The following is a 22,063-nucleotide window of genomic DNA, read 5'->3' as shown; positions in this document are numbered from 1 at the left end:
AGATGGTCGCTCAGAGACAGCTGTGGCACATGGTACCGGAACCATGGTTCTGCTGGCACCAGAACTCCCAGCTGCGCAGCGTCCACTTGCACTGCTGGGCACCCACCTTGCACCCACTCTGGCCATCATACCCAGCAACGTGAGCTGGGAGGGAGCATACAGGGTTGCTGGGAAAGGCTTGTCATCCCCCATGGGATGCTGATGCCATTGGGGTCCTGCACAGCCTTTCCTGACTGAAGGAGAGGGGAAAAACCACTTGGCCCCATGGTGGACTGGCCATCAGTCCCCAGGCTCAAATATTTCTGAATTTACATGGACAAGCACTAAAGCTCACAACTTCCCCCCCACCCCAGGAGGAAAAAGGCAGAATAGCAGTCATGGACCACGACTTGGCATGACAGCAGTCAAATGTCTCTCCCAGGCACTGCACAGTGGGGTCCAACCTTAGGGGGACACAGCTCCCCAAGCCCTGCACACCACAGCTTTCACTGCAGTCACACTACCAACAGTGGCTCTGACCCACTGCACACAGCACTCCCAGCACTGAGGACTGATGAGCTACACAGAGCATTAGGGTGATGTTTGACCCTGATGTTTGGCAGGGAAGGGAGAGATTACAGATATATATATACACACATATATATATGTATATACAAACACCCACACACCACAACTTGCCAAGAGATCTCTACCTTTCAGACGAAAGTTTGTTACCTGATGATTTTGCTCGTTCAAGTATCCAGGTTCTCCACTGCTGCAATTGGGATTTTACTCACAGGAAAACCCACAGGCAAGGACTGATTAAGGCTGAGATTAGCCCCAATCTCCCCAGCTTCCTTAGCAACCGCTTCTCAGAGGGATTTCAGCTCTGTCAGAAGAAAGAGGTCTGGACTGATCCTTCCAGATGCTTCATCCCCAATAATCCCTCTGGGGACACAGGGGCTCTGGCTCCAAAAGCCAACACACCTGTTGCTTGCCTTTCTTTCCCTCATACTCCACCCAAGTGGGCTGCCCCATAGCTTCTTCCCTCATTATCCGACCTGACTGGAGGTAGCTGCCCAAGGAGGCTCCTGGCAATGTTTTGGCTTGGGGTGTTCCCAGCTGGGCTTTTTCATTTGTTTTTCCAAAATGTGACCACAGTGTCCAGTAAGATTTTTCTGCTCTCAAGGTGCACAACATGCCTGTCCTGCATTGCAGGAGTGGGGTTACAAATGCAAGCAAGGAGGCAGAAATGGGCTCATCACACTATCCCAGCATCTTCCAGCCTTCCATTTGACTGCTGCTGTCTTTTCTTATGAGGGAAGACTTTCCAACAGCTGGTCCTAGCAGTAGTCCTGGGCCAAATAGCTCCTCTGATCACAGCTGGACAGGCCAGACACAGCCATAGCAGTGGTGACTGAGTAGCTTTACTGAACAGAATCACAGAATAGTTGAGCTTGGAAAGGGCCTCTGTAGATCATCTAGTCCAACTCCCTTGCTCAAAGCAGGGTCAACTGGAACAGGGTGCTCAGGACCATGTCCAGGCAGATTCCAAATATCTCCAACACTGGAGACTCCATAGTCTCTCTGGGCAACCCGTTGCAGTGCTTGACCGCCTTTTCCATAAGCATTTTTCTTAGGCTTAAATGGAATTTTTTGTATTTCAATTTGTGCCTATTGCCTCTTGTCCATTCACCAGATACCGCTAAGAATCTGGCTCCATTTTCTTTACTCTCTCCCATCAGGTATTTATATAGATTGATAAGATTCCCCTTAAGCCTTCTTTTTCTCAGGCTGAACAATCCCAGCTCTCTCAGTCTCTCCTCATATGTCAGACGCTCCAATCCCGTAATCATCTTTGTGGCCCTTCTCTGGCTTCACTCCAATATGGCCATGTCACTCTTGTAGCAGGGTGACCAGAACCAAACAGCACTCCAGATGCAGTCTCACCAGTGCTGAGTAGATGGGAATTATCACCTCCCTTGACCTGCTGCTGACATTCTTCCTAATGTTGCCCATAATGCTGTTGGCCTTCTTTGCCACGAGGGCTCATTTTTGACTTACGTGCTTATGTGCTTGCTGTTCACCGGGTCCCCCACTAGGGCCTTCCAGACAGTTAATCGCTGGCCTATATTGGCATATGGGGTTATTACTCCCCAGGTACAGGACTTTGTGTTTCCTCTTGTTGAACTTCATAAGATTCCTGTTGGCCTATTTCTCAAGCCTGCTGAGGTCCCTCAGAACGGTCTATCAACTGCACCTCCCAGTTTCATCTGCAAACTTGCTGAGGGTACACTCTGTCCAAAAATACAGGTTATTATTAAAGACGTTAAACAGTATTGGCCCAGTATTGACCCCTGGAGTACACCACAGAGGTACACCACTGTGACAGGCCTCCAGCTTGACTTGACATTTCAGCCAGTTTTCAGTTCACCTCACTATCCTCTTATCTAGCCCATACTTCATAAGTTTGTCTATGGGGGCGTTACAGAAGACAGTGCTGAAAGCCTTACTAAAGTCAAGATAAACATTAACTGCTGTCCCCTCATCCACTGAGCCATTCATGTCATCATAGAAGGCTGTTAGATTGGTCAGTCAAGATTTCCCCTTAGTAAATCCATGCTCACTACTTTTGATCGCCTTCTTGTCCTTCATATATTTGGAAATGGTTTCCAGGAGGATTTGCTCCATCACCTTCCCAGGCATCAAGGGGAGGCTGACTGGACTGTAGCTCCCTGGATAATCCCTCCTGGGCCTTCTTGAATATAGGAGCGACACTGGCTTTCTTCCAGTCCTCTGGAACCTCCCACAGCCACCGTGACGTTTCAAAGACAATTGAAATTGCAATGAATCAGCCAGCTTCCTAAGCACTTGTCAATGCATCCCAGCAGCTCCCATATTCTTGTTTGTGTCCCAGATGTTCCCTAACTTTACCCTTCTCCATAGAGGTGAAGTCTTGCTTGCCCCAGACTTTCCCACTGGTCTCAGGGGCATGGGATCCCTGAAGGCAGATCTTACCAGTAAAGACAAAAGTGAAGAAGGTGTTCAGTAACCTTGATCTTTTCTATGTCCCCTGTCACCATGTCCCCTCCCCATTCAGCAGCAGGCTCACATTTTTCTTAGTCTTCCTTTTGCTGCTGATATACCAGCAGAAGCCTTCCTTGCTGCCTTCATATTCCTCACCAGATCCATTTCCAGGTGGGCTTTGGCTTTCCTAACCCCATAACTGCATGCTCGGATAGGTGTCTGGGTTGCCTGTCTCGGCTTTCAGCTCTCGTACGCTTCCCTTTTTATGCTTCAGTTTTGTCAGGAGCTCCTTATTCATTCATGGAGGCCTCCTGCTACCTTTTCTTGACTTTCTGGAAATGCAGATAGACTATGCTTCAGCTTGGAGGAGGGGATCCTTGAAAATCGATCAGTCTTCTTTTACCCCTCTTCTCTCCAGGACCATATGCCATAGGACTTTTTTCCCAAGTAGATCTCTTAACAAGCCAGTTAACACTTTCATTCATGGTCTAGGAAATGTTAAAAAAACTGAACAAACCAAAAAAAAGGATATGTAAATAAATTCTTTAACTATATGAATATATCTTTCATTTTTATTGCAGAGTTCTCAAAGAACATGAATATGAAGGTTGGTAGTACCCTTAGGTAGCACCTAGGAGGAGAGAATAGGAACATCATTTTGGCAGGCAGGATTAATAGCAACAAGTTCTGCTCTTAACCAGGATTTAGCAAATGTGGAAGTCATCACAAATTTCCTATCCAGACATAAAACAAACAGTATTAGTTAATCACAAATTAACAATTCACCAGTGCAGTAGAACCATGGAAAGAGCAATACTTCCCTAGCAGTCATAAAAGAATTCATAATGGCACTTGAGTGATATATGAAATATGTGAATGACTCTGGTCTCATTTTAAAAAATGGAATCCAGATTCAAACAAAGAGCTACAAAGACAGGCTATAAACATGTCCAAAGAATGAAGTATCTATCATTCAAAAGGACACTAGAAGAATTTAATGTAATAGAACAGAACTAAGACATAGGAAATATGATTGCTGTACATATCAGAAGTTACTCTGTTAGAGACAGAGGGCTATTTAAGCTCACAGGCAACGCTGGCAAAGGAACAAGTACACATGAAGTATCCATTAATAAATTTAGTTTGGAATTTAGAAGACTCTGGATCCCTGGAAAGGAAATTCTGGAAGTGGCTCTCAATATTTTAAAATGGAGCTTACATCAATTTATGAAAACAACTGTAAGACACACTTATCTGTAAAGGGGACTTAAGTACACAGAGCAGGAGATTCTTTGTGAAGTGATGAACTGTCCAGAAAAAAAGGTAAACAGGAATCAGAACCTGAGCCACAGTGACAAGCACAGGAAGTTATACAATACCTTTTTAGCCTGTTGGCTAACCCAACTTTCCAAAAAAAAAATCCCTTTTTTGTGCATGATGAATAATCAGATTTAGTAACTAAGGGGTGAAATCACAACAGATACACAGCCTAATTATGCCTATGCGGATGGAAGGCAGCGGGTAGGCTTTTTGCATATTTCACTCCCAGTCATTGTTTTTCTTAAGTTGTGAAGTGAAGAACCAGCTCCTGAAACTGCTGTCTGTAAACAGAGGGTCCATTCAAAAAAAGCACAATAAGGCAATTCTGAGAATGTAGCCTAAGATTTATATGCCAACATCTCACTGTTATTTCATGTTTTCTGAAGAACATATTTCCTCCTCTCCTTAGAGGATACCGGTAGCATGGCCATACCTATAAGTCTATAGGCCATAATTAGAGAGCAAAAATTAAAGTTATTTTAGACCGTGGTACTCTTTGGAAAAAGTTATTTCAGATAAATTAAAAATACAATTGCCTCATTTTGCTATGTAAAATATATTACTTATACACAAAGGGTAAGATAAATTAGTATTTACTACTTCTGCATCATTGAACACCCTTTTAAGTAAGTCCATCATTTGGCATCTATACATTTTCTTCATGTCAACTATTTTGGTAATATTGCTTCTGCAGAACTAATATTAAAAGATATTAAATATTAAATTAAATATTAAATATTAAAACATGTGAGAGCAAAGAGAAGCAGGCATGAAAAAATGTTTGAAATTATAATTATAATCAGCAGGACATTTTAATGGGATATGAACAAAACAATAGAGTCAAACTGATTCTTAGCCAGGTTTTAAAAAACTAATTAAAACGAGTTCATATCTTTACTTTTTTTACAGTAAGAATTAAGAATAAGTGTTTGAGGATTTACAATCACACACTGTACTCAGCTCTATTTTCCCTATTGCTGAGTGCAGTGAAAAAAGGCATATCTAAGAAAAAATAGAAATTCTGAAGATCCTAGCTAGTAAGATATTAGAAAAAAAAGTATTTTTTTAAACATTATTTGAATTGCTCTACATGATAGAATTAAGTCATTTTCAGTTAATGGACTTCCTCAGATACGAAGACTTTTCTCTTAACTGTAGTCTAAATTTCATGTCTATTTTTCTATAATTACTTATGTTAGACGGGCCATCCCTACCATTGTTATACTTTGCAAATCTTCTAGAAAAGAAGGCCAGTTTGGTCTGCATGACACACCTCAAGAAGTAAGTCAGAGACAGAAATGCAGAAACATTAGGGCAACATCAATTTGTCTGCAGTCAATTCTTTGTCAGGTCCTGTCAACTCAACTGACAACAGAATAGCAACAAGGATGCTAACATGCTGCTCGGGAACAAAGATGCTAAAATTGCAAGTTGTGCAACCCTGTATTATGGAAGGCTCCTGCAGCCCAGCAGTTATCACAAGGACATCTCAGTAGAAGCATATAGGGAAATCTCAGCCTGCCCATTTAATACATTTAGCTCTTACTGGCAGGAGTAACAGAGGAAATGTCCAAATCCATCTTGGCTGAAGCAGAAGACGACTGTGGTCCAGCAATCCTTGAAAGGATTGCAGCTGGTGACAGCAATTCTAAGCATGTAAAGGTGATATTGGTTCTCTGTTCAAATCCCCCCGCTAAAACATGCCACCAAAAAGACGGAGAGAGCGCTCAGTGTAGAGTGGAAGGCTGTGTCCTACCTAGGGCTTTTTATTTACTGGGGGAATCACAGTAGGTAAGTGTGGCATACATGACTTTTCTGGGGTCCTGCTGGGTAGACGGTACCTCATGCACTCACTCCTGGTTCAGCATTGAATTGTGGAAATCAGCAGAAACAGCCAGTACTCCCACTTCTTACCTCCACGCAGTGCGATCGTTTGAAGGTGCTTCCCAGCTTAAACAGGTGAACGCAGAAGGGAGTGGGAAATCTATGTGTTCAAATGGAAGATATTTAGATTTGAAGCTGGACTAGAAGACAGTCTCTAACCTGTATGTATCTGGTAGCAGTCACACCTCACAGGCTGGCATTACAGCATCTCAGGGCTGCAATTCACAATGGGAAGGGTTCCCTTGGGAAGGTTGCTGAGGTTCCTACTCCTCCCACTGCTGTGCATCTACACACTCCCCTGGGAACTGCAACCCCATGAGCACGGCTCCTTGCAAATCCAAAGCTGAAAAAGGGTTGCCTATTGCCTGGAGGGCTGAGGTAACTCAGTGCCAATTTCAGGTTTCCTTCAGGTACCACTAGGTAATTAACTGTTGTAATTAGCAAGTATTCAGTAGCTCCTTCCAAAGTAGCTGGGCTATCCCTGCATCTGAGGCAGAACAGGCATGGAGGAGTAGGAACAGCCACTGCCACACCATGAACGCTGGTTTTGCTCTGCCCTACGGTTCTGATCTCTGCAACTCCGTGCTGGAAACATCAGTGTCTTTATCCTTCATCTCATAACAGCTGATGTTTTCCCTGAGGAGTGAAACAAGGTTGCTTATCCTGCAGTGTTAATTGTCAGATGCTCAGAGTTGCTGAGCAAAGTTTGAGAACTTTAGCAGATCACATAGCTTCAAAAGAAAAGGTCTATATCCATATTTTCTCTGTGTAAGAGCTCAAGACTATGTAACTTGCCCGTGATTAACACTGGAACGTTGGACCAACAGCACTAGACATCATTGACTAGAAACACAAGATCTGCCCACTAGCAGACTAGCTGGCTACTTCAGGGCTCTGCTAGGAAATAAATCAGGTCTGGGCAGGATCCTTACCTTGAAGTCTCCCGCATCACTAGCAGGAATGCTCTTGGAAAGGCTCTGCATTCTTATGGAAGAACTGTCACATCTTTTTATCTTTTACAGATTTCCTCCTCCCCCCAAGGGTATAATTACACAAACGTAATTATTCTTATTTAATTGTCATAATGTATTAAATTCCTTTCAGATATTGCAGCTGAGCTAGCAGAGACTCAAAAAACTAACATCTCACTTTTCATAAGAATTAGGAAACTGACATCTTCTGCTGTGCAGTCCCATTTCTTTCAATAGCAGGAAAATCCCTACCCCACTGACTGTGTAGGTCCAGAAGAGGATTCCTGTGGGGTCCTGTCACCCCACTGCAGGGCACAGCTGGGGCTGTTGCCTGCTCAGCAGCAGGTGGCTGCATTTTTAGCAGGGTGCCAGTGGCACGAGCAGCAGGTCAGGTCTGCCGAGGCTGGACTCCCGGCTCTACTGGTGACTCCATGTCCGTGGGTGATCCCACAGCTCCCCGTGACAGCCAGCAGTCTGGTCCACCTCTAGGATACGGGGATGAGCTTCCTCGGTGCCGCAATGGGATGCGTGGCCTCTCGGGGGGAAGGTCGGGCTGTAGGAAGACTGCAAGCGCTAGAGGCAGGCTGGTGCTCGCTGCCCTGACAGGGCCGGCGCGGCCGCGGGGGCCCCAGGGCGGGAGCCCGACGAGGCCTGCGCGCAGACCGCTCCGCCCGCCCCCGCAGCCCCGCTCCCGCCGCCTTGGCCATGGCATCGCGGCGCTCCGCGGTCTCGCCGCTCCTGGCCTAGGAGGCTCCCGCCCGCAGCAGCGCCCCTGCCAGGCGGCGGCGACACTGCAGGTTCCGGCTGGAGAGCTGCAGCGCGGCCGCACAGCTCCCTAGGGGATGTAGTCCTGAACTTATGGACCCTTCTCCACAGACGGCCCCGTCCCACCGTTTCCTTCGCCAGCTGGCCTCCGGCCTCTCGACCCCGGCCTCCTCCCTGCCGCGGGCATTCCGCCCTGCCCGCCCTCCTTTGCAGCAGAACCGCAGCGTCCGCACGGTCCTTCCCCTCCTGACGCCGACCACAACTCCCGGCGTGCCTCGCTAAGGCAAGCAACTTCCGCTCCTCTTGCGCACAGCCCCTTGGGGCTTGTAGTCTTACCGTGCTATTCACGACGGCCTTTGCGCTGCTTCCGCGCCGTAATGCTCGGAGGCGGGGATAGGGTACCACGCTACGGTAGCGGCGTAAGCCTGGGCTTCTGGACTCTGGGGCAGGCTTGGCCGGAGCTGCTGGAGGAAACCGTTCGCGGAGCGGCTGGGAGCTGTGCAGGGAGGGCGGGCGGGCGGGAGGGGTCAAAGTTACTCTGCCTGGGGGAAAGTGCGGGTCCGGGGGGGACGCGAGCAGCAGCGCGGCCGCCTCGCTCCCCAGGTAAGTGGCTGTCCGGGGGCGAGGGGAGCCGAGCTCCGGCGGCCCCAGCCGGCCGGCAGAGGCAGCGGGGCCCAGCCGGTGCGGCCGGACCGGGGCTGCTTCCTCCAGGGGGTGGCGGGGGGCCCTTGTAGCCAGCCTGGCCGAGGGCAGCCCGGCGGGGGTCGGCCCGGGGCCTCTGATGGAGCACAGGGTGGGGATGGGCTGCCCAGGGGCCTCCTCTCCTCTCTTCTCCGGGGTCTGCCTCCCGCACTGCCCCAGGCCCAGTGACTGTCTTTTGTTGAAGACTTTGGAAAGATCGGGCCAAGCAGCTTGGCTTTCACTGACTGCCTCGTAGTTTGCAGTCTCAATGGAGCCTTTGGCAGGCCCTTGCTCCCGGGAGGCTTATTCCTGACTTTCTCACTGCGATAACTCCTGTGGGCTATGCCACCCCTGCCCACTCACCTGCGAGCTTGGCATTGCCTGTTGCTGCCAGGTTCTTGGCGGCAGCATGCTGCCTAGTAAGGGTGTTATTCCTCCTAGAAAACTGTGAGGCCATTGAACGGGCTCAGCCCTAACCCCTGGTCACCTGGAGGAAAGATGCATTTTTAGTTGGTTCAGCAATATAAAGCTATTTTGAAAGCTGAACTGCCTTGCATGGCTCAGAAATCACTTTCCCAGCAGCTGGGATAAACCGTGGCTCAGAGAATGGGGGAGCCATCAGAGCCAGGAATACGATCTCATAAATACTGTGCAGAGTTGGGGTTGTCATTGTTTGCAGGCAGTGATGTGCTTCATCCAGGGTTTATAAGATGATCTGCAGATTATGCTTGTCCTATTAATATCTCTGCCCTGCTGTGAGAGGGTTGTAAATGATACCAGTATGGGTTTTTAGCAAACTTAAAAATTACATGGCAGCAATAGGGAGAGAGTGGAAGCTTAATGAATCCCTGTACTGTATTACCTAACTGAACTGTTGTGGTGCATTCTGTTCGCAGTACAGGGAAAACCTGGGCCTCCCAATTCTCCTGTCAGGTAGGTAAGCATTACTCATTCCAGTTAATAGACACAGAACAGCTGAGTGCCTGCCCTGAGGCTGAACAACAGCAGAGCCCTCAAGAGAACTGAGAACTCCTGCCTTTTAGGTCTGCACTCTAACCTCCAGTTTAGAAATCCCTCTCTGGGGGTTAAGCAGGATTTTGTGCCCAGTTTCTAAAGCCTTTGCATGTTTGCCCTTTAAAATTGGTTGACAGGCTCTTATGCTTGGCTCTTAGAAGTGTCATAAGGCTGCTGGGTTCCTGATGTCTTGTCAAGACCCTTAAATATTATTGCACTTCAGATCGACTTCTGTTGTAAACATGTCAGCCTCCAAATCCTGGATGTAGAAGTCTGTTATGCTGGATGGAAAAGTTCCATATACTACCTAGCCTCTCTGTTTTCTGAGCAACTCTAATTTCCCCTCCTTGCATCTGATTCTTCTATTACATCCTTTTTCTCCCAAGCATTAAGAAACAGATGTGATGGGATGGTTGTCTGGTGAAATGTTGGGGAGATCAGATAATGTGCATGTTGTGTTAAAAGTGTCATATTATTTCCTCTTTGAATTTTTCAGATGGAAATCTCAACTAGTACTCAGCATTCTGTGGGCCTTCATGCCCAGGATGCGGATGCATGGTTTTTGCACGGTCAGACAGAAGGTTGTCTTAAAAGTGCTTACTGTGTGTGACCTACAGCATCTGTGCACTGACACTGCTATATGTTGGTGAGGAGTTACTGAAGACAAGGTGATGAATTGAGAGGGAGCCAAGGTGGAGATGAGCAGTATAGAACGCAGCTACTGATTGATGGAGATAGACTTGTGGCGTCAGGAGACGGCGCTCCCAGATTGCAATGCTTGTTGATCTGACCAAAGAGATCTTGGCATACGTAGCCCATTGTGACTTGAGACTCATAGGGGTCATCTTTCTTTGTATTTAGGTGTCTATAATCTGTATTAGCTGCCATCTTTTGTAAACTCAAACAGACCTCTGGTGACTAGTAGACTGGCATCCTGTGGCACCAAAAGTTTTCTGGGTGGCTTTTTTATGGCCATTTTTTGAGACCTATAGCTAAACAGACTGGCTTGTGGCTGTGAGCATGAGTGAATCAGAGTGAGAGTGAGCTTTGATGAATGAGTTGCGTTAACATATTGGGTAAGGTGGCTGGTACTGCTACCCTTTGTCTTTGGTATAAGTATTACCCTATAGTGTGTCAGAAGGGCACGGTTCAAATCAGCATGTACGTGTAAAATCATGGTCATATTAACTAGTTTAAAGTTGCATTAGCTTCTGTTAATGTCAAAGACTTTAAAAGTTCAAGGCAAAAGGAAAGACCCAATATTGCTTCCTTCCCCTGGTGGGGTTTGAGGGCTAAAGAGACCTTTGAAGGTTTGATATGACTTACTGTGTTTGCTAAGCTGTATTGTTCTGGCAGGAAAGAAGGGCAGTCTGCTGGAGTCTCATTACTTAATGTGAAAGTAAGCTGTGGAAGGCAACTCAAAGTGTGGGTTGGGCATAACATCTTTTGAATCAGAACAAATATTGAAAAACAGAAGAAGAAAGCTGCTGAAGTTGCATGAAAAAAAGTTTGGCATCCTGCTCCAACTTGGAGCTGGTTTGTGTTAGCCAAGGACTAGGTGACCCTGTGGAGGGGCCTCAGTGCCTTCATGCACAGGGAAATTGCTGATTACTCAGCTAGTCCCTGGATGGAAAACAGAGGGCATGGTTTATCTTTGCTCAGATTACCACTGGCTTTGTAAAGGAAATGTCTTGGGCCCCAGTGTTGTCTCAGCCAGTTGAGAGTGTCTAGTTTTTATCTTGTGGAAAGAATGCAACTTTCATCTGTCCCAGTAGTTTTGTGGCAATTTGCTGGGTTTGCACTAGTTGCCCATGAGGTCTATAGAGAGACCAGTCTAGTCTGCAAACTAGTTCATACAGTCGTGGCTGTGTTAATTTACTTCAGCTAGGTGGTTGTTTGCTGTTAGATGAGATATACATGGGAGTAATGCTTTTTCCTCCCATCTTCCTGCTCCATCTGAAGCCATGTTCTTTTCTCTTGTTTGTCTTCCATTTTGTGTTGACCTTCTCTGTAAACAGAGGGGCCTGGGTAGAAATGAAGGCTGTGACTTTCTCTAAATGAGGATCTGTCATCCTGTAACGAGTTGGCTTTACAAAGCAGGGAGCCTGGAACAAAGTGCTGTGGCTGTATGTGATCAGACCTGGGAGCAGGGACAGATGCGGCTGTTTTGGAAAGCTTGTGTCAGAGCCCAGGGTCCTGCAGGGAGGGCTTGTTGCAGAGACTGCTGCATTGGGAATAAGCTGTTGTGAATGGCCAAGTTGCAGCAACTTGAGGCTCCAAGAAAGATCATACATTCTGTAGCTTTGGGAAAGCTTGTAATATGGCTAGGACAGGTGAGTCTGTGCCTTTCTCCTCCTTTTCCATCGTAATCCTGCTCTTCAGAGTGAAATTTGCTGTCTGCCTGCTCACCAGCAGTCCCCTGGATCTACCTGCGTTTGGCTCTTTGTTGCTGATTGCTGTTAGATCCTTCTTGAATATGCAGCCCTTTCCAGGTCATGGTTACCTGAGACTGGCAGAGAGGAGCGGGCTACTACTGTATTTCTGTCACACTCTCATTACTGTTAAGTGTTGTTGCTTGCCTTATATTTAGCAGTAGAAACTGAGGAAGCAAAGGGAGACAGAAGGGCTGTTGTCTGTAAATGAGAGACATTTAACTCTGGCTTCCACAGCTCCTTACCATGTGTTGGTGGCTCTCAGGCTGGCTGATTGATATCCCTGCAATTTTGGTAAGGATTGCTAATCCCAGTATTAGGGCAAAACTCCAGCTTGACTTCTCTGATGCAGTGCAGTCACCACCCTCTTCAAATACTGACAGTACCAAAACTTGCTCATGTTCAGTGGCTTAAAAGATCAGGATGTTTTTTGTGTGCCATTTCCTTCTGCTCTGGAAAAAATGCTGTTGCACTAGTGTTTAGGTAGAAGGGAGAAGGGAGAGCCCTGGAAAGGAAGTAAGATCCAGAGAAGTGTGTCACCAGCAGCAGGAAGGATTATTTTTCTGCATTTGCCTTGCAAAGTGTAGTTTCCTGTCAACAGGGCCAGTATTTGACAGCCAAGATGATATATTTATATGGATGTAATTAGCAGGACATGGAGTTTGTTGAATGGCTTAGGGGCAACATTCTTTTCTGTCTAACTCCAGCAAATAGATCAGTGAGGAATGGAAAGCAGCCATAGGCTGCTAGGATTGGCCTTTTGGGTTCCTGGAAGTTGAGTACATAACTGCTGATACTTCCTATTGCGCTGCAGCCTGTCTAGTTGAGAAGAGTATAACTTGAGAGAATGAGGGGCTATTCTTGCCAGCTTGAAGTGATAAAGTTTGATTTCTAAAAGCTGAAGCTTAGTCTTTAGCCTTTTACACAGAATCACAGAATGGTCTAGTTTGGAAGGGACCTCATCTAAGGAAGGGAGATCATCTAGTCCAACCCCCCTGCTCAAGCAGGGTCCTGTAGAGCATATTTCCCAGGATCACATCCAGGCGGGTTTTGAATATCTCCAGCAAAGGAGACTCCACTACCTCTCTGGGCAACCTGGTCCCGTGCTCCGTCACCCTCACAGTCAAGAAGTTTCTCCTCAGGTTCAGATGGAACTTCCTGTGGTTCAGTTTGCGCCCGCTGCCTCTTGCCCTGTCGCTGGGCACCACGGAGAAGAGGCTGGCCTCATCCTCTTGACACTCCCCCTTCAGATACTTGTACACGTTGATGAGATCGCCTCTCAATCTTCTCTTCTCCAGGCTGAAGAGGCCCAGCTCTTGCAGTCTTTCTTCCTAGGAGAGGTGCTCCAGCCCTCTAATCATCTTGGTAGCCCTCCGCTGGACTCTCTCCAGGAGTGCCATGTCTCTCTTGGACTGGGGAGCCCAGAACTGGACGCAGTACCGCAGGTGAGGCCTCCCCAGGGCTGAGGAGAGGGGCAGGAGGAGGAGCCTCCACCTGCTGGCAACACTCTGCCTAGTGCACCCCAGGAGACCATTGGCCTTCTTGGCCACAAGGGCACACTGCTGCCTCATGCTTCACTTGTTGTCCACCAGCACTCCCGGGTGTCCTTCTCTGCAGAGCTGCTTTCCAGCAGGTCAAGCCCCCAGCCTGTACTGCTGCATGGGATTATTTCCCCCTAGGTGCAGCACCTTGCACTTGCCTTTGTTGAACTTCTTGAGGTTCCTCTCGGCCCAGCTCTCCAGCCTGTCCAGGTCCCTCTGAATGGCAGCACAGTCTTCTGGAGTGTTAGCCTCTCCCCGCAGTTTAGTATCCTCAGCAAACTTGCTGAGGGTGCACTCTGTCCCTTCCTCCAGGTCATCGATGAATATATTGAACAAGACTGGACCCAGGACTGACCCCTGGGGGACACCGCTAGCTACAGGAAAAACATTAAAAACAGTACTTGCAACGTATCTGTGTTCCTCTAAAAGAGCGTGCCTGTGTGCCTTGTCAATAGTGCAAACTCTAATGTGTGTTCATAAAAAAGAAGTAGTTTGTCCATTGCTGAAATGCAGCCTCACTTGTAGCAACCCAGAGGGCTCACTAAATGCTATGGGCCTAAAGAGTGTCAGTGTTTGAAGAGGGTGGTGAATGCACTGTATCAGAGAGGCCAAGCTGGCCTTTTCCTCAATATTGGGATTAGCAATCCTTGCCAAAACTGCAGGGATATCAATAAACATTTGCTTGGGTAAAATAGAGGTCCATACCATACAAAAAGCTATCGTCTCCCTCTTATGATATCACCCAGCTGCATTTCTAATGTGGCACTTCCTATGGCACTTAAATTTCCCCTTCGACATCTTGTATCTCAGCACCAGTGCAGGTGATTTCAGTTTACTGAGAACTGAGGAGATCACAGCCAGCTTGTCTGCTTGCTTTCACCTATATTCTCTGTGATGAGAGAAGATCTTTCTGCTCCCATAGCATAAAGGTTTGCAAAGAAGCTAAATTTCAGGCTGCTTCACCAGGTAACATGCTAACTCATCAGTGTTTGTGCAGGACTGTAGAAGTAGGAACATGGCACAAGTGTTGAGCAGAGGGTTCTTGCATGCTGGACTGTGTCTTCCCTTGTGTGGCAGCTCTGTTCTCCAGAGACACTTCAGTGTTGATATGGGAAAGATCTTGCTCTCCAGCTTGTCTGTATCAGCTACCTACCTGTAAGACTTGAGCCAACAGATGGAATTCAGACCACCCTTGAAATTTCAGCACAGCTAAGAGGTTTCATTTTAAGCTGCTGGGTGTTAAGTGGCTTCCCTTCCTCAACTGTGCATGTGTTCTGCAAGAAAAAATGACATGGTGTCATGTAGTCTGATGTAGGCGTTTTTGGTGACCTCCATCTTTTGGTGTTGATCTTGCTATCTCTCTAGCTTTGATAAATCTTAAGCCTTTCTGGTGTACGTAAGCTGGAATGGCTCAAATGTTAGAATGCCTTCCAAAAGAGGTGCTGTTGGCCAGGAGTTCCCTGGGTAGCCTGTTCTGTACAGACCATTCAGCTACAAGGATCGAGGTGGTCCTTTCTGACTTTATTCAAACCATTATTTACTATTTATTGGTCCCTGAGAGGTGTCTCTGCCTGCTCCATGACATTCTTCATTTGCTGGTTTGATGCCTTTAATAGTGCAAACCCACAGGCCCAGGTGTTCTTCATAGGTCATCTTTTTCCCACTGCCTAGAAATCTCGGGGGTGCAGAGTGCTAGGAGAGAAAAATTCTGAATTCACCATGACCTACCGTAGTGGCAACACATTGCATCTAATGGCGTAGTTATAAGGAGAGTGGGCAAGATGGTGGGGCAGAATAAGGTTTATTGTTCTCATGTGCTTCTGCTGTGCTCCCAGAGAGCTTCAATCATCATGTCGTTCTTGCTGAAGCCTCATTTGCTTCTTCCCCTCCCTCTGTAGCTCCTCTCCCGCCCCCCCCCCCCAAAAAAAAAAAAAAAGAAAGTGGGAGTGTGCCAGCATACCAGACAGTTATGGACAAGGATTCTCATTGCCTCTGTTTTATGAAAAACCAATCCCAAGGGAGATAGCACTATTACAGAGGGGTAAATTTCATGAACACAGGTTTTTCTGAGAGCAGAGAATATGAAGGGGGAAGGGAATGTATCTTGTAAAGAGCTGGGGGAGGGAGGTTTGCTAGGTTCACTAAGGTGAATGTTCAAACGTCAGAGCTTCTGGGGATGGGCACATTTGACAATCAGAAGAATCTGTGCTCTTGAATTTCCAGTAAATACAATTGAATGATTTCCTGGCCATGCAGAGTAATTAACGTCTGTTTCTGTGTTTGAATGTACAGGCAGTGTGCCCCTTCAGACATCCTTGCATTCACATACAGATTTCTTGGGAGATCCTGCACTGTTGCTAATTGTTGAAAGATGTCCGGAATCCTTATCGCTAAGATCTTGCTGAGCGTGTGAGGTGTTGCATTACCTGATACGATCAAGGCTTTCACCAGAACACTAAGCTGTAGATATGGTTAGAGAGAGTAAGTCTAGCAGTGGGAACAGAACTGTAAGGTCACAGCCAAACATGCTGAAATGGAGAGTGTAGAGTCTGAGTCGACCCAAAGGCAGACTGGATCCTGTCTCCAGAGGGGTTTAAACTCCAGCCTTTCATCAGCCTGGTGCTGCAGGAAGCACAGAGCCTTCTGGGAGCTGTAGTTCAAGTGGATGCTGATCAAGTGACCTAAAATTTGAGGATGGTTGTGCATGCTGGTGAGATGCCCATCAGCCCAGACTCTCAGTAGCCATTTATTCTTATGTGCCTTTCCTCTCTGTTCCCCAGCTTGGTGCAGCTGCCACTCCTCCTAGCAGGCTGCAGTCATGTTATCAGGAAGTAGTGTGTTACCAGCCGTTCTGTGCAGAGACCATCTAGCATGCTCCTCAAACGAGGCCTTTCAGCTGGTGCCAACAGCAGCTGTTTGATTCCAGGGACACCAGGCTGACTTCTGGACCTGCAGAGCAGAAACCGTGTTAGGTGAGAGGCATTTTTGACTGTAGTTGGTTCCATCCTGGGCTGGGAGGGGCTGGAAGGAAAAAAGGAACTTTTCTCCTTCAGCTTGGGAGCATGGTTACTCTCGCTTCTCCTCTGCATCCCATTCTTTTCTCTTCCTTGTTTTGATTCCTTCTCTCAGAATATTGCCCACTCCTTGCTGTCTGTGTGAAAGGCCCCATGCTCTAATGGGCCAAATGCTGGTGTACCCTGGTTTTCTCATGATGAAGAAGAGACTGTAAGAGTGGAAGAGAAAATGTGGGGTTATCCAGGACTTCATTATCTTAAGCCACAGGAGCTGCATGACTGTACCAAGCTATGTTTGAGGCAACACAAAGGCAGGGAATAAATTGATCTAAGAAACTGAGGCTGCTTTATCTGCAACCACCATGGTCACCTGGCAGTTCCCAACCCAGGATGAGGATGGAGAGATGACTATGTTGTACCTCATGGTTAAGGTTAGGGTTAGCGCAGCTGCTTTTCAGCCTGGAAAGCTGCAGCCTGCTCTACAGAGATGGGACAAGGTTGTGGGAAACAAGTCGGAGCTTGTACCTTAAGGAGACACTTGTGCTGTCTACTCCAGGACTGTGTCTGTTGGTCTTGTGCTCAGATGAGTAAGTCTGAAGTGGCCTTATCCCAAACCAGGGCTTTGGATCAATCAGATGGACACTGCCATCCACTGATGCATTCATTGCCCAATCTGTTTTGCTGTGATGCTTAAGGGCTGGCTGGAGTCTCCATGTAGCCTTGGTGTCCAGATTCAGCAAAGATCTGCAGAACTTTCTTATGGTTCGGGGTCAATGAAGCCAGGCCATGAGCATTCTGGTCTTTTTGAGTGATTCACTACCACAATGTGATGTCAGCTGAGATCTGTGCCGTGATTAAATTCTCAGTTGCGGGAGGGATGAAGCAATGGTCCTGCTCTTGGAGAAGTGCTTTGATGCAATCTTGGAGTGTCCTTGCATGTTTGCAGCAGCATTCATAAGCCCTCATTCCCATTGCCTGGTCTTGCCATGCAACGTGCTTTCGCAGGCAGAGCCTCTTGGAGGGAATATTGTCAGTCTGTAGCACTGCATAATGCTAACACAGCCGGCTGTTTCTTGCAAGGCGTTTGAGAGCGACTCCTGTAACATGCGAACTCCTCCATCTGTCTGCTTGGGTTAAAGTGAGTCCAGGATCCAGCTGGCAGGTCTTAGGTAAGAGGCCAATTCCATTGCTGTGGTGTGATATATGTTGGTGGATGCCCTGTTGGGGCTGGGTTTGCTGTAGTGAAGGCAGTCTCTTACTGAAAGCATCTTCATTAAGTTTTGGTCCTCTCGTTTAGGGTACTGCATCTTCCTCACGATTGTTACATTTGTTCAAAGAACTGCTGTCTTGGCCAAATGTTTCTTAAGACCTTATGTAATCAAACACATCCAACATTTTCAACTGTACTGGTGTAGCTGAAGAGGAGCTGCTTGTGACACAGACAGTAAACCGGTGTAGCTATCCCAATGAGGAAAGGGGAATATCACAGTGGTGTTGGGCACTGCTGTATCTCTATCACTTCAGTTAAATCAGATGTTATTCCAGTCATGGAATTTTGAAGGCAGTATCATCTCCTAATTGAAATAACAGCATGACTAAGACATCAATCTGCAGAAGGATTGATGTGTTTTTCCAGGATGGCCCAAACAGGGTGCAGATCTGGAGCTGGAGAGGGGGATAAGCAATAATGTGATGCTCCTCCCTTAGATAGGGAGTTTACAACACTAAACTGTATCTGAAAGGCAACTGTCTCCTTGGTCCACTCGGTTCCTGTCTCCCTTTCCCACGCACACTCCACTCTTCTTTTTTCCTGTGATTGTGGAGGTAGCAGCTCTTATTCAGTTCACAGTGATTCTTACACTTTTATTTTCTTATTTTTTGTTTTTTGTTTTCCTAATGAAAAAGCCACATGCCACTGCTGTCTACCAAGCTTATCCTACTTCTGCAGTTGCCCAATGCATAGCAGAGACATGGTCATCTAAATCTAGGTCAGTGGGTTGGAAATTGAGACGTGATGCCTGATTAAAGCAGGAAGGGTCCAAATGGAAGAAAAAGGTGTCCAGGTACTGTGGCACTTGTGAAAGAAGCCCTTTTGGCCCTAGACAGGGCAATGAAGTGAAGACTAGGAGCTGTCTCTAGCAAGGGGCGCAACTGGATATGGCTTGGACAAATTATGTATTTCTCATCTCTCCAACCTGTATTAGAATTAAAGCTGCAACTGGGGTGTCTGGGGGCAATATAGTCAGGGGACATCTCCTCCTCTCTCTGAGACTTTACTCTTCATGTCCCTGCCCTGAATTTTCAGTGTCTGGTTGTGGGACTCCACTTCTTGCTGCGATTCTCTTCCCCTCCTTTCTTCAGTAGCTAGCCCTTCCTTCATATGCTTATCTGTCAGCTTAGCATGATCTCGGCATGCAATCCCTGATGTCTTTTTGGATATGACCATGGGTTTGTGCCATGCCTGGGCACCCCTGGACCACTACAAACTCAGAGATTAGGAGAGACTTCCTGGGTCATCAAATCCAGTTCCCTGCTATTGAAGGTAATCTCGTGCAGTTCATGAACTCGTCCAGGTCTGTGTTAGCACTAGTTCTGTTCTTTTGCCTCAGGACTTCTGAATCAGCTGATCTGGAGCTCTGCTCTTTGGAAGAAAAGAAACCTTCCTCTACCTTCCAACATCCATTTTGCTGGGGCTGGTTTATTGCTCTCGTGTTATTGCAGAGCGTCATCTTTGATATGCAGGTTTTTTTTCTTTCTCTGGTTCACTGTAATCTTTAGGTTCTGCAGCAGCAATGGCTCTTGATGCAGATTTGTCTCAAGAAATCTATTGAAAACTTATATTCCATTGGTGCTTTTTGGAAGGTTGGTTTTGTTTTATTTTCATCTTTTGCTATTGAGTGGTTTAAATGCAGATGGAGTTTGTGGATGGTAATGAGTACAGAAGAAAGCTTTTTGCATTAATGTCACTGGTTTTTTTTTTTCTTTTTTCTTTTTCCTGATTCTCTCTGCTGCTTGTGCCACCTTGTCCCTTCAGGAGGCAGAGGTTTTCTCAAAAACGATCACTGCTGTCGAATCAGGGTGAATTTAATAAAGCAAATGCATTGAAGAGCCGATGCCTGGCTCTTACTCATGGCTCTTACTCATGTTTATCTCTAGCTGTGAATGTGCAATAACAACAGTTCTGTTCTGCACAGGCTGGCACAGCCTCACACACAAAGATCTGCTGTTTACGAATCAACACTCTGCTGTAGTGAGAAAGTGTTCTATTGCTGCAGAGAAGCCCAGAGTCTAGTTAAACCCATCTAAAAAAAGAGGAAACAAAGAGTATGCATATTACTCAAGATGTATCTTCCTGGCTGGAGTCCATTGTATGTGTTCCTTGTGCAAAGCATCCCTGCTTATGCTACTTCCCACTAAATCTATAGAATATTGGTAGCAGGCAAGTGAAAGCTTCCTGTTTCTATAATGCAACTGATCTCAATAGGCATCCTGAGGTGATTTTTCAGCCTGGCACGTCTTGTAGCTGGGGTAGTCTTTGGGCTGAGTAGGATGACAGAGCTCTGCTATGAGGATTATAAACAGGGAGGAAAAGATACGGCAATGAGATCTGTTGGTAAAGCTTTCTGAGACCGGGCGCTGTAGCTTGTCTTGTTTTGTTCCTTCCCCTTCTCTTTCTGTGACATTACTGTGGAATTGCTGATGAGACGAACGATGCCAGTCCACACACACTTTTGTTAACTGCACTCAAAAGCCAGACGCAATTGGCTAGTAAACTGGAGGATAGAAACAGCACCATTGCACTTCACTGAAGTAATATTAATTGTAATAGGGCACTACATTTTTAGACATTTCTTTTTTTTTTTTTTTTTTTAATGAGTGTACATTCAGGCCTCAGCAGGGTTTTTCTTGCCATTTTCATACCTATTCATATAAGGACCTTCCTACTTTTCAGTTGTCAGTATAGATGAGTTTTAAACTTTATTTTGAGAGGAGAAAAAAAAAAACTTCCTGTCCACTGCTTCTCCCCCTTCTTCTCCTCATGGCTTGTAATTAAGATGTTGATTACCCTTTCAAATCTATATAATCCCCACTTTCGAAGTGACCATGTTAGATGTGCAGTAGTTCATTGGATAATCTGTCACTGGTTTGCAGCATCCTGTACAAGACGGAAGAGGAAACTTCTTCCAGACTTTGACACTAACTGCTTTGAGGCTAAGTTGGCTCTAAAATAAATCTGTTTTTCTTATTGATCTTCTGCTTCAGGCTTTGGACACCCCTTCTTCTGCCTGTATTCTTATGAAGAGTTAGTGCTAGGCATTAAATGGCAGCTCAGGCCAGCCCAGCTCCTGTGTATGGGTTTCTTCTCTGTTAAGGTTGGGCCAGAACCAGCTCAGACTAGGTAGCTGAAAGAAGGTAAAGAGCCTCAAGCTCACCTTTTCATCTTTATGTCCATGATGAGAAAGATGTGCCTCTGGTCTGGACCTTGCTAAAGTGTGGCCTGAAGCATGAGGCCCTGTTTTGTGCTGTTTTAGGACTCTAGGTTAAGTTCTCTTCTTACCTCACTAATATCCCATCTGGAAATATGTTTCCAGGCAGCTAATTTTATTTAATGATATCTCAAAGTACTGCGTCAATGTTATTTCTCACCGTGATTTGGAAAATGGCTCATTTGCAGCTTCCAATCTCGTAGATTTGATCTGGGACCAGAACTGGCCTCTCTTCTGTAAAACCTGCTACCCTATAATAAAGATTTGAGGGGGCAAGTTTTACCCTTCTCTCCACCTCCCTGTCCTCCCTTTTGTGGTGCTTGCATGCTGCCTGTCATCCTAGTGCCTTGAGAACATGAACGCTTCTTGGCCCTGGGAGGTAGGGCAGTGTTTTCTGAGTCACAGGACTATGCCCCGAGCTCTGTGATAGAGCATGAGGGTTGAAACAGCCTCCCACATCCCAATGTAGTGTCCCAACCACTGGGCTGTCCTTCCTGTTATACTTATGCCTCATTTTGTCCTTCGAGGTACTGTCCCACCCTTCCCTGCCAGAACCTTTGCAAGGAACTGGAATTTGCTGACACCCTCATTTCCTGCTGAGACTGCAGCAAGCTCAGGCTGCCTTATTCCTTGCTGTGCTGGCTCAGTAGGTGAGGACAGGAAAAAAGGGCAGGAAAGCTACGTTTCTTGTCACCAAGACACCAGCTTTGTGCAAGGTACTTAACCACTTGGCATGGAGCATTTCAGTTTGCTTGGCCGCTTTGCAGCAGGGATCCCGCTTGGCAGTCCTGGGAGCCATGGAGCTCTCACTGGGTTGGCACTGAGCATCTCTGATTTTCAGTCTGCCTTACTTCCCTTTGAGATGCATGTATTGTTGTTTGCCTGTTGTCTTCCTCCCTCAGGAAAGAAGAGAGATGATTCTCCCTTCCTGCCCCAGTGTTTCTTCTT

The 22,063-nt window shown here is 46.6% G+C and overlaps 1 protein-coding gene and 1 long non-coding RNA gene across 15 annotated transcripts in view; one reads left to right on the top strand and one right to left on the bottom strand.

The window, feature by feature from the left end:
- Positions 1-3,564: 3,564 nt before the first annotated feature.
- LOC138061092 (uncharacterized) lies at positions 3,565-8,190 on the bottom strand. Its single transcript, XR_011134723.1, has 2 exons — positions 7,434-8,190; positions 3,565-6,310 (listed from the first exon to the last, which is right to left on the bottom strand). It is a non-coding gene; the product is annotated as an uncharacterized lncRNA (long non-coding RNA).
- Positions 8,191-8,349: 159 nt separating this feature from the next.
- CAPN15 (calpain 15) overlaps positions 8,350-22,063 on the top strand; it is a 62,697-nt gene continuing 48,983 nt past the window's right edge. For 4 of the 14 annotated variants that reach the window (XM_068908293.1, XM_068908296.1, XM_068908306.1 and 1 more), the window contains exons 1-2: positions 8,459-8,549; positions 16,395-16,586. The gene's annotated coding sequence lies outside the window, so the exon portion shown is untranslated. Of the gene's footprint in view, positions 8,550-9,523; positions 9,561-16,394; positions 16,587-17,644; positions 17,798-22,063 lie in introns of those variants that run through there. The other 10 variants (XM_068908301.1, XM_068908298.1, XM_068908294.1 and 7 more) reach the window with 10 other exon arrangements.

This window comes from Struthio camelus, chromosome 15 (assembly GCF_040807025.1).
Source record: "Struthio camelus isolate bStrCam1 chromosome 15, bStrCam1.hap1, whole genome shotgun sequence".
Classification (NCBI taxonomy): domain Eukaryota; kingdom Metazoa; phylum Chordata; class Aves; order Struthioniformes; family Struthionidae; genus Struthio; species Struthio camelus.
This window is presented reverse-complemented; position numbering and strand designations above follow the sequence as displayed.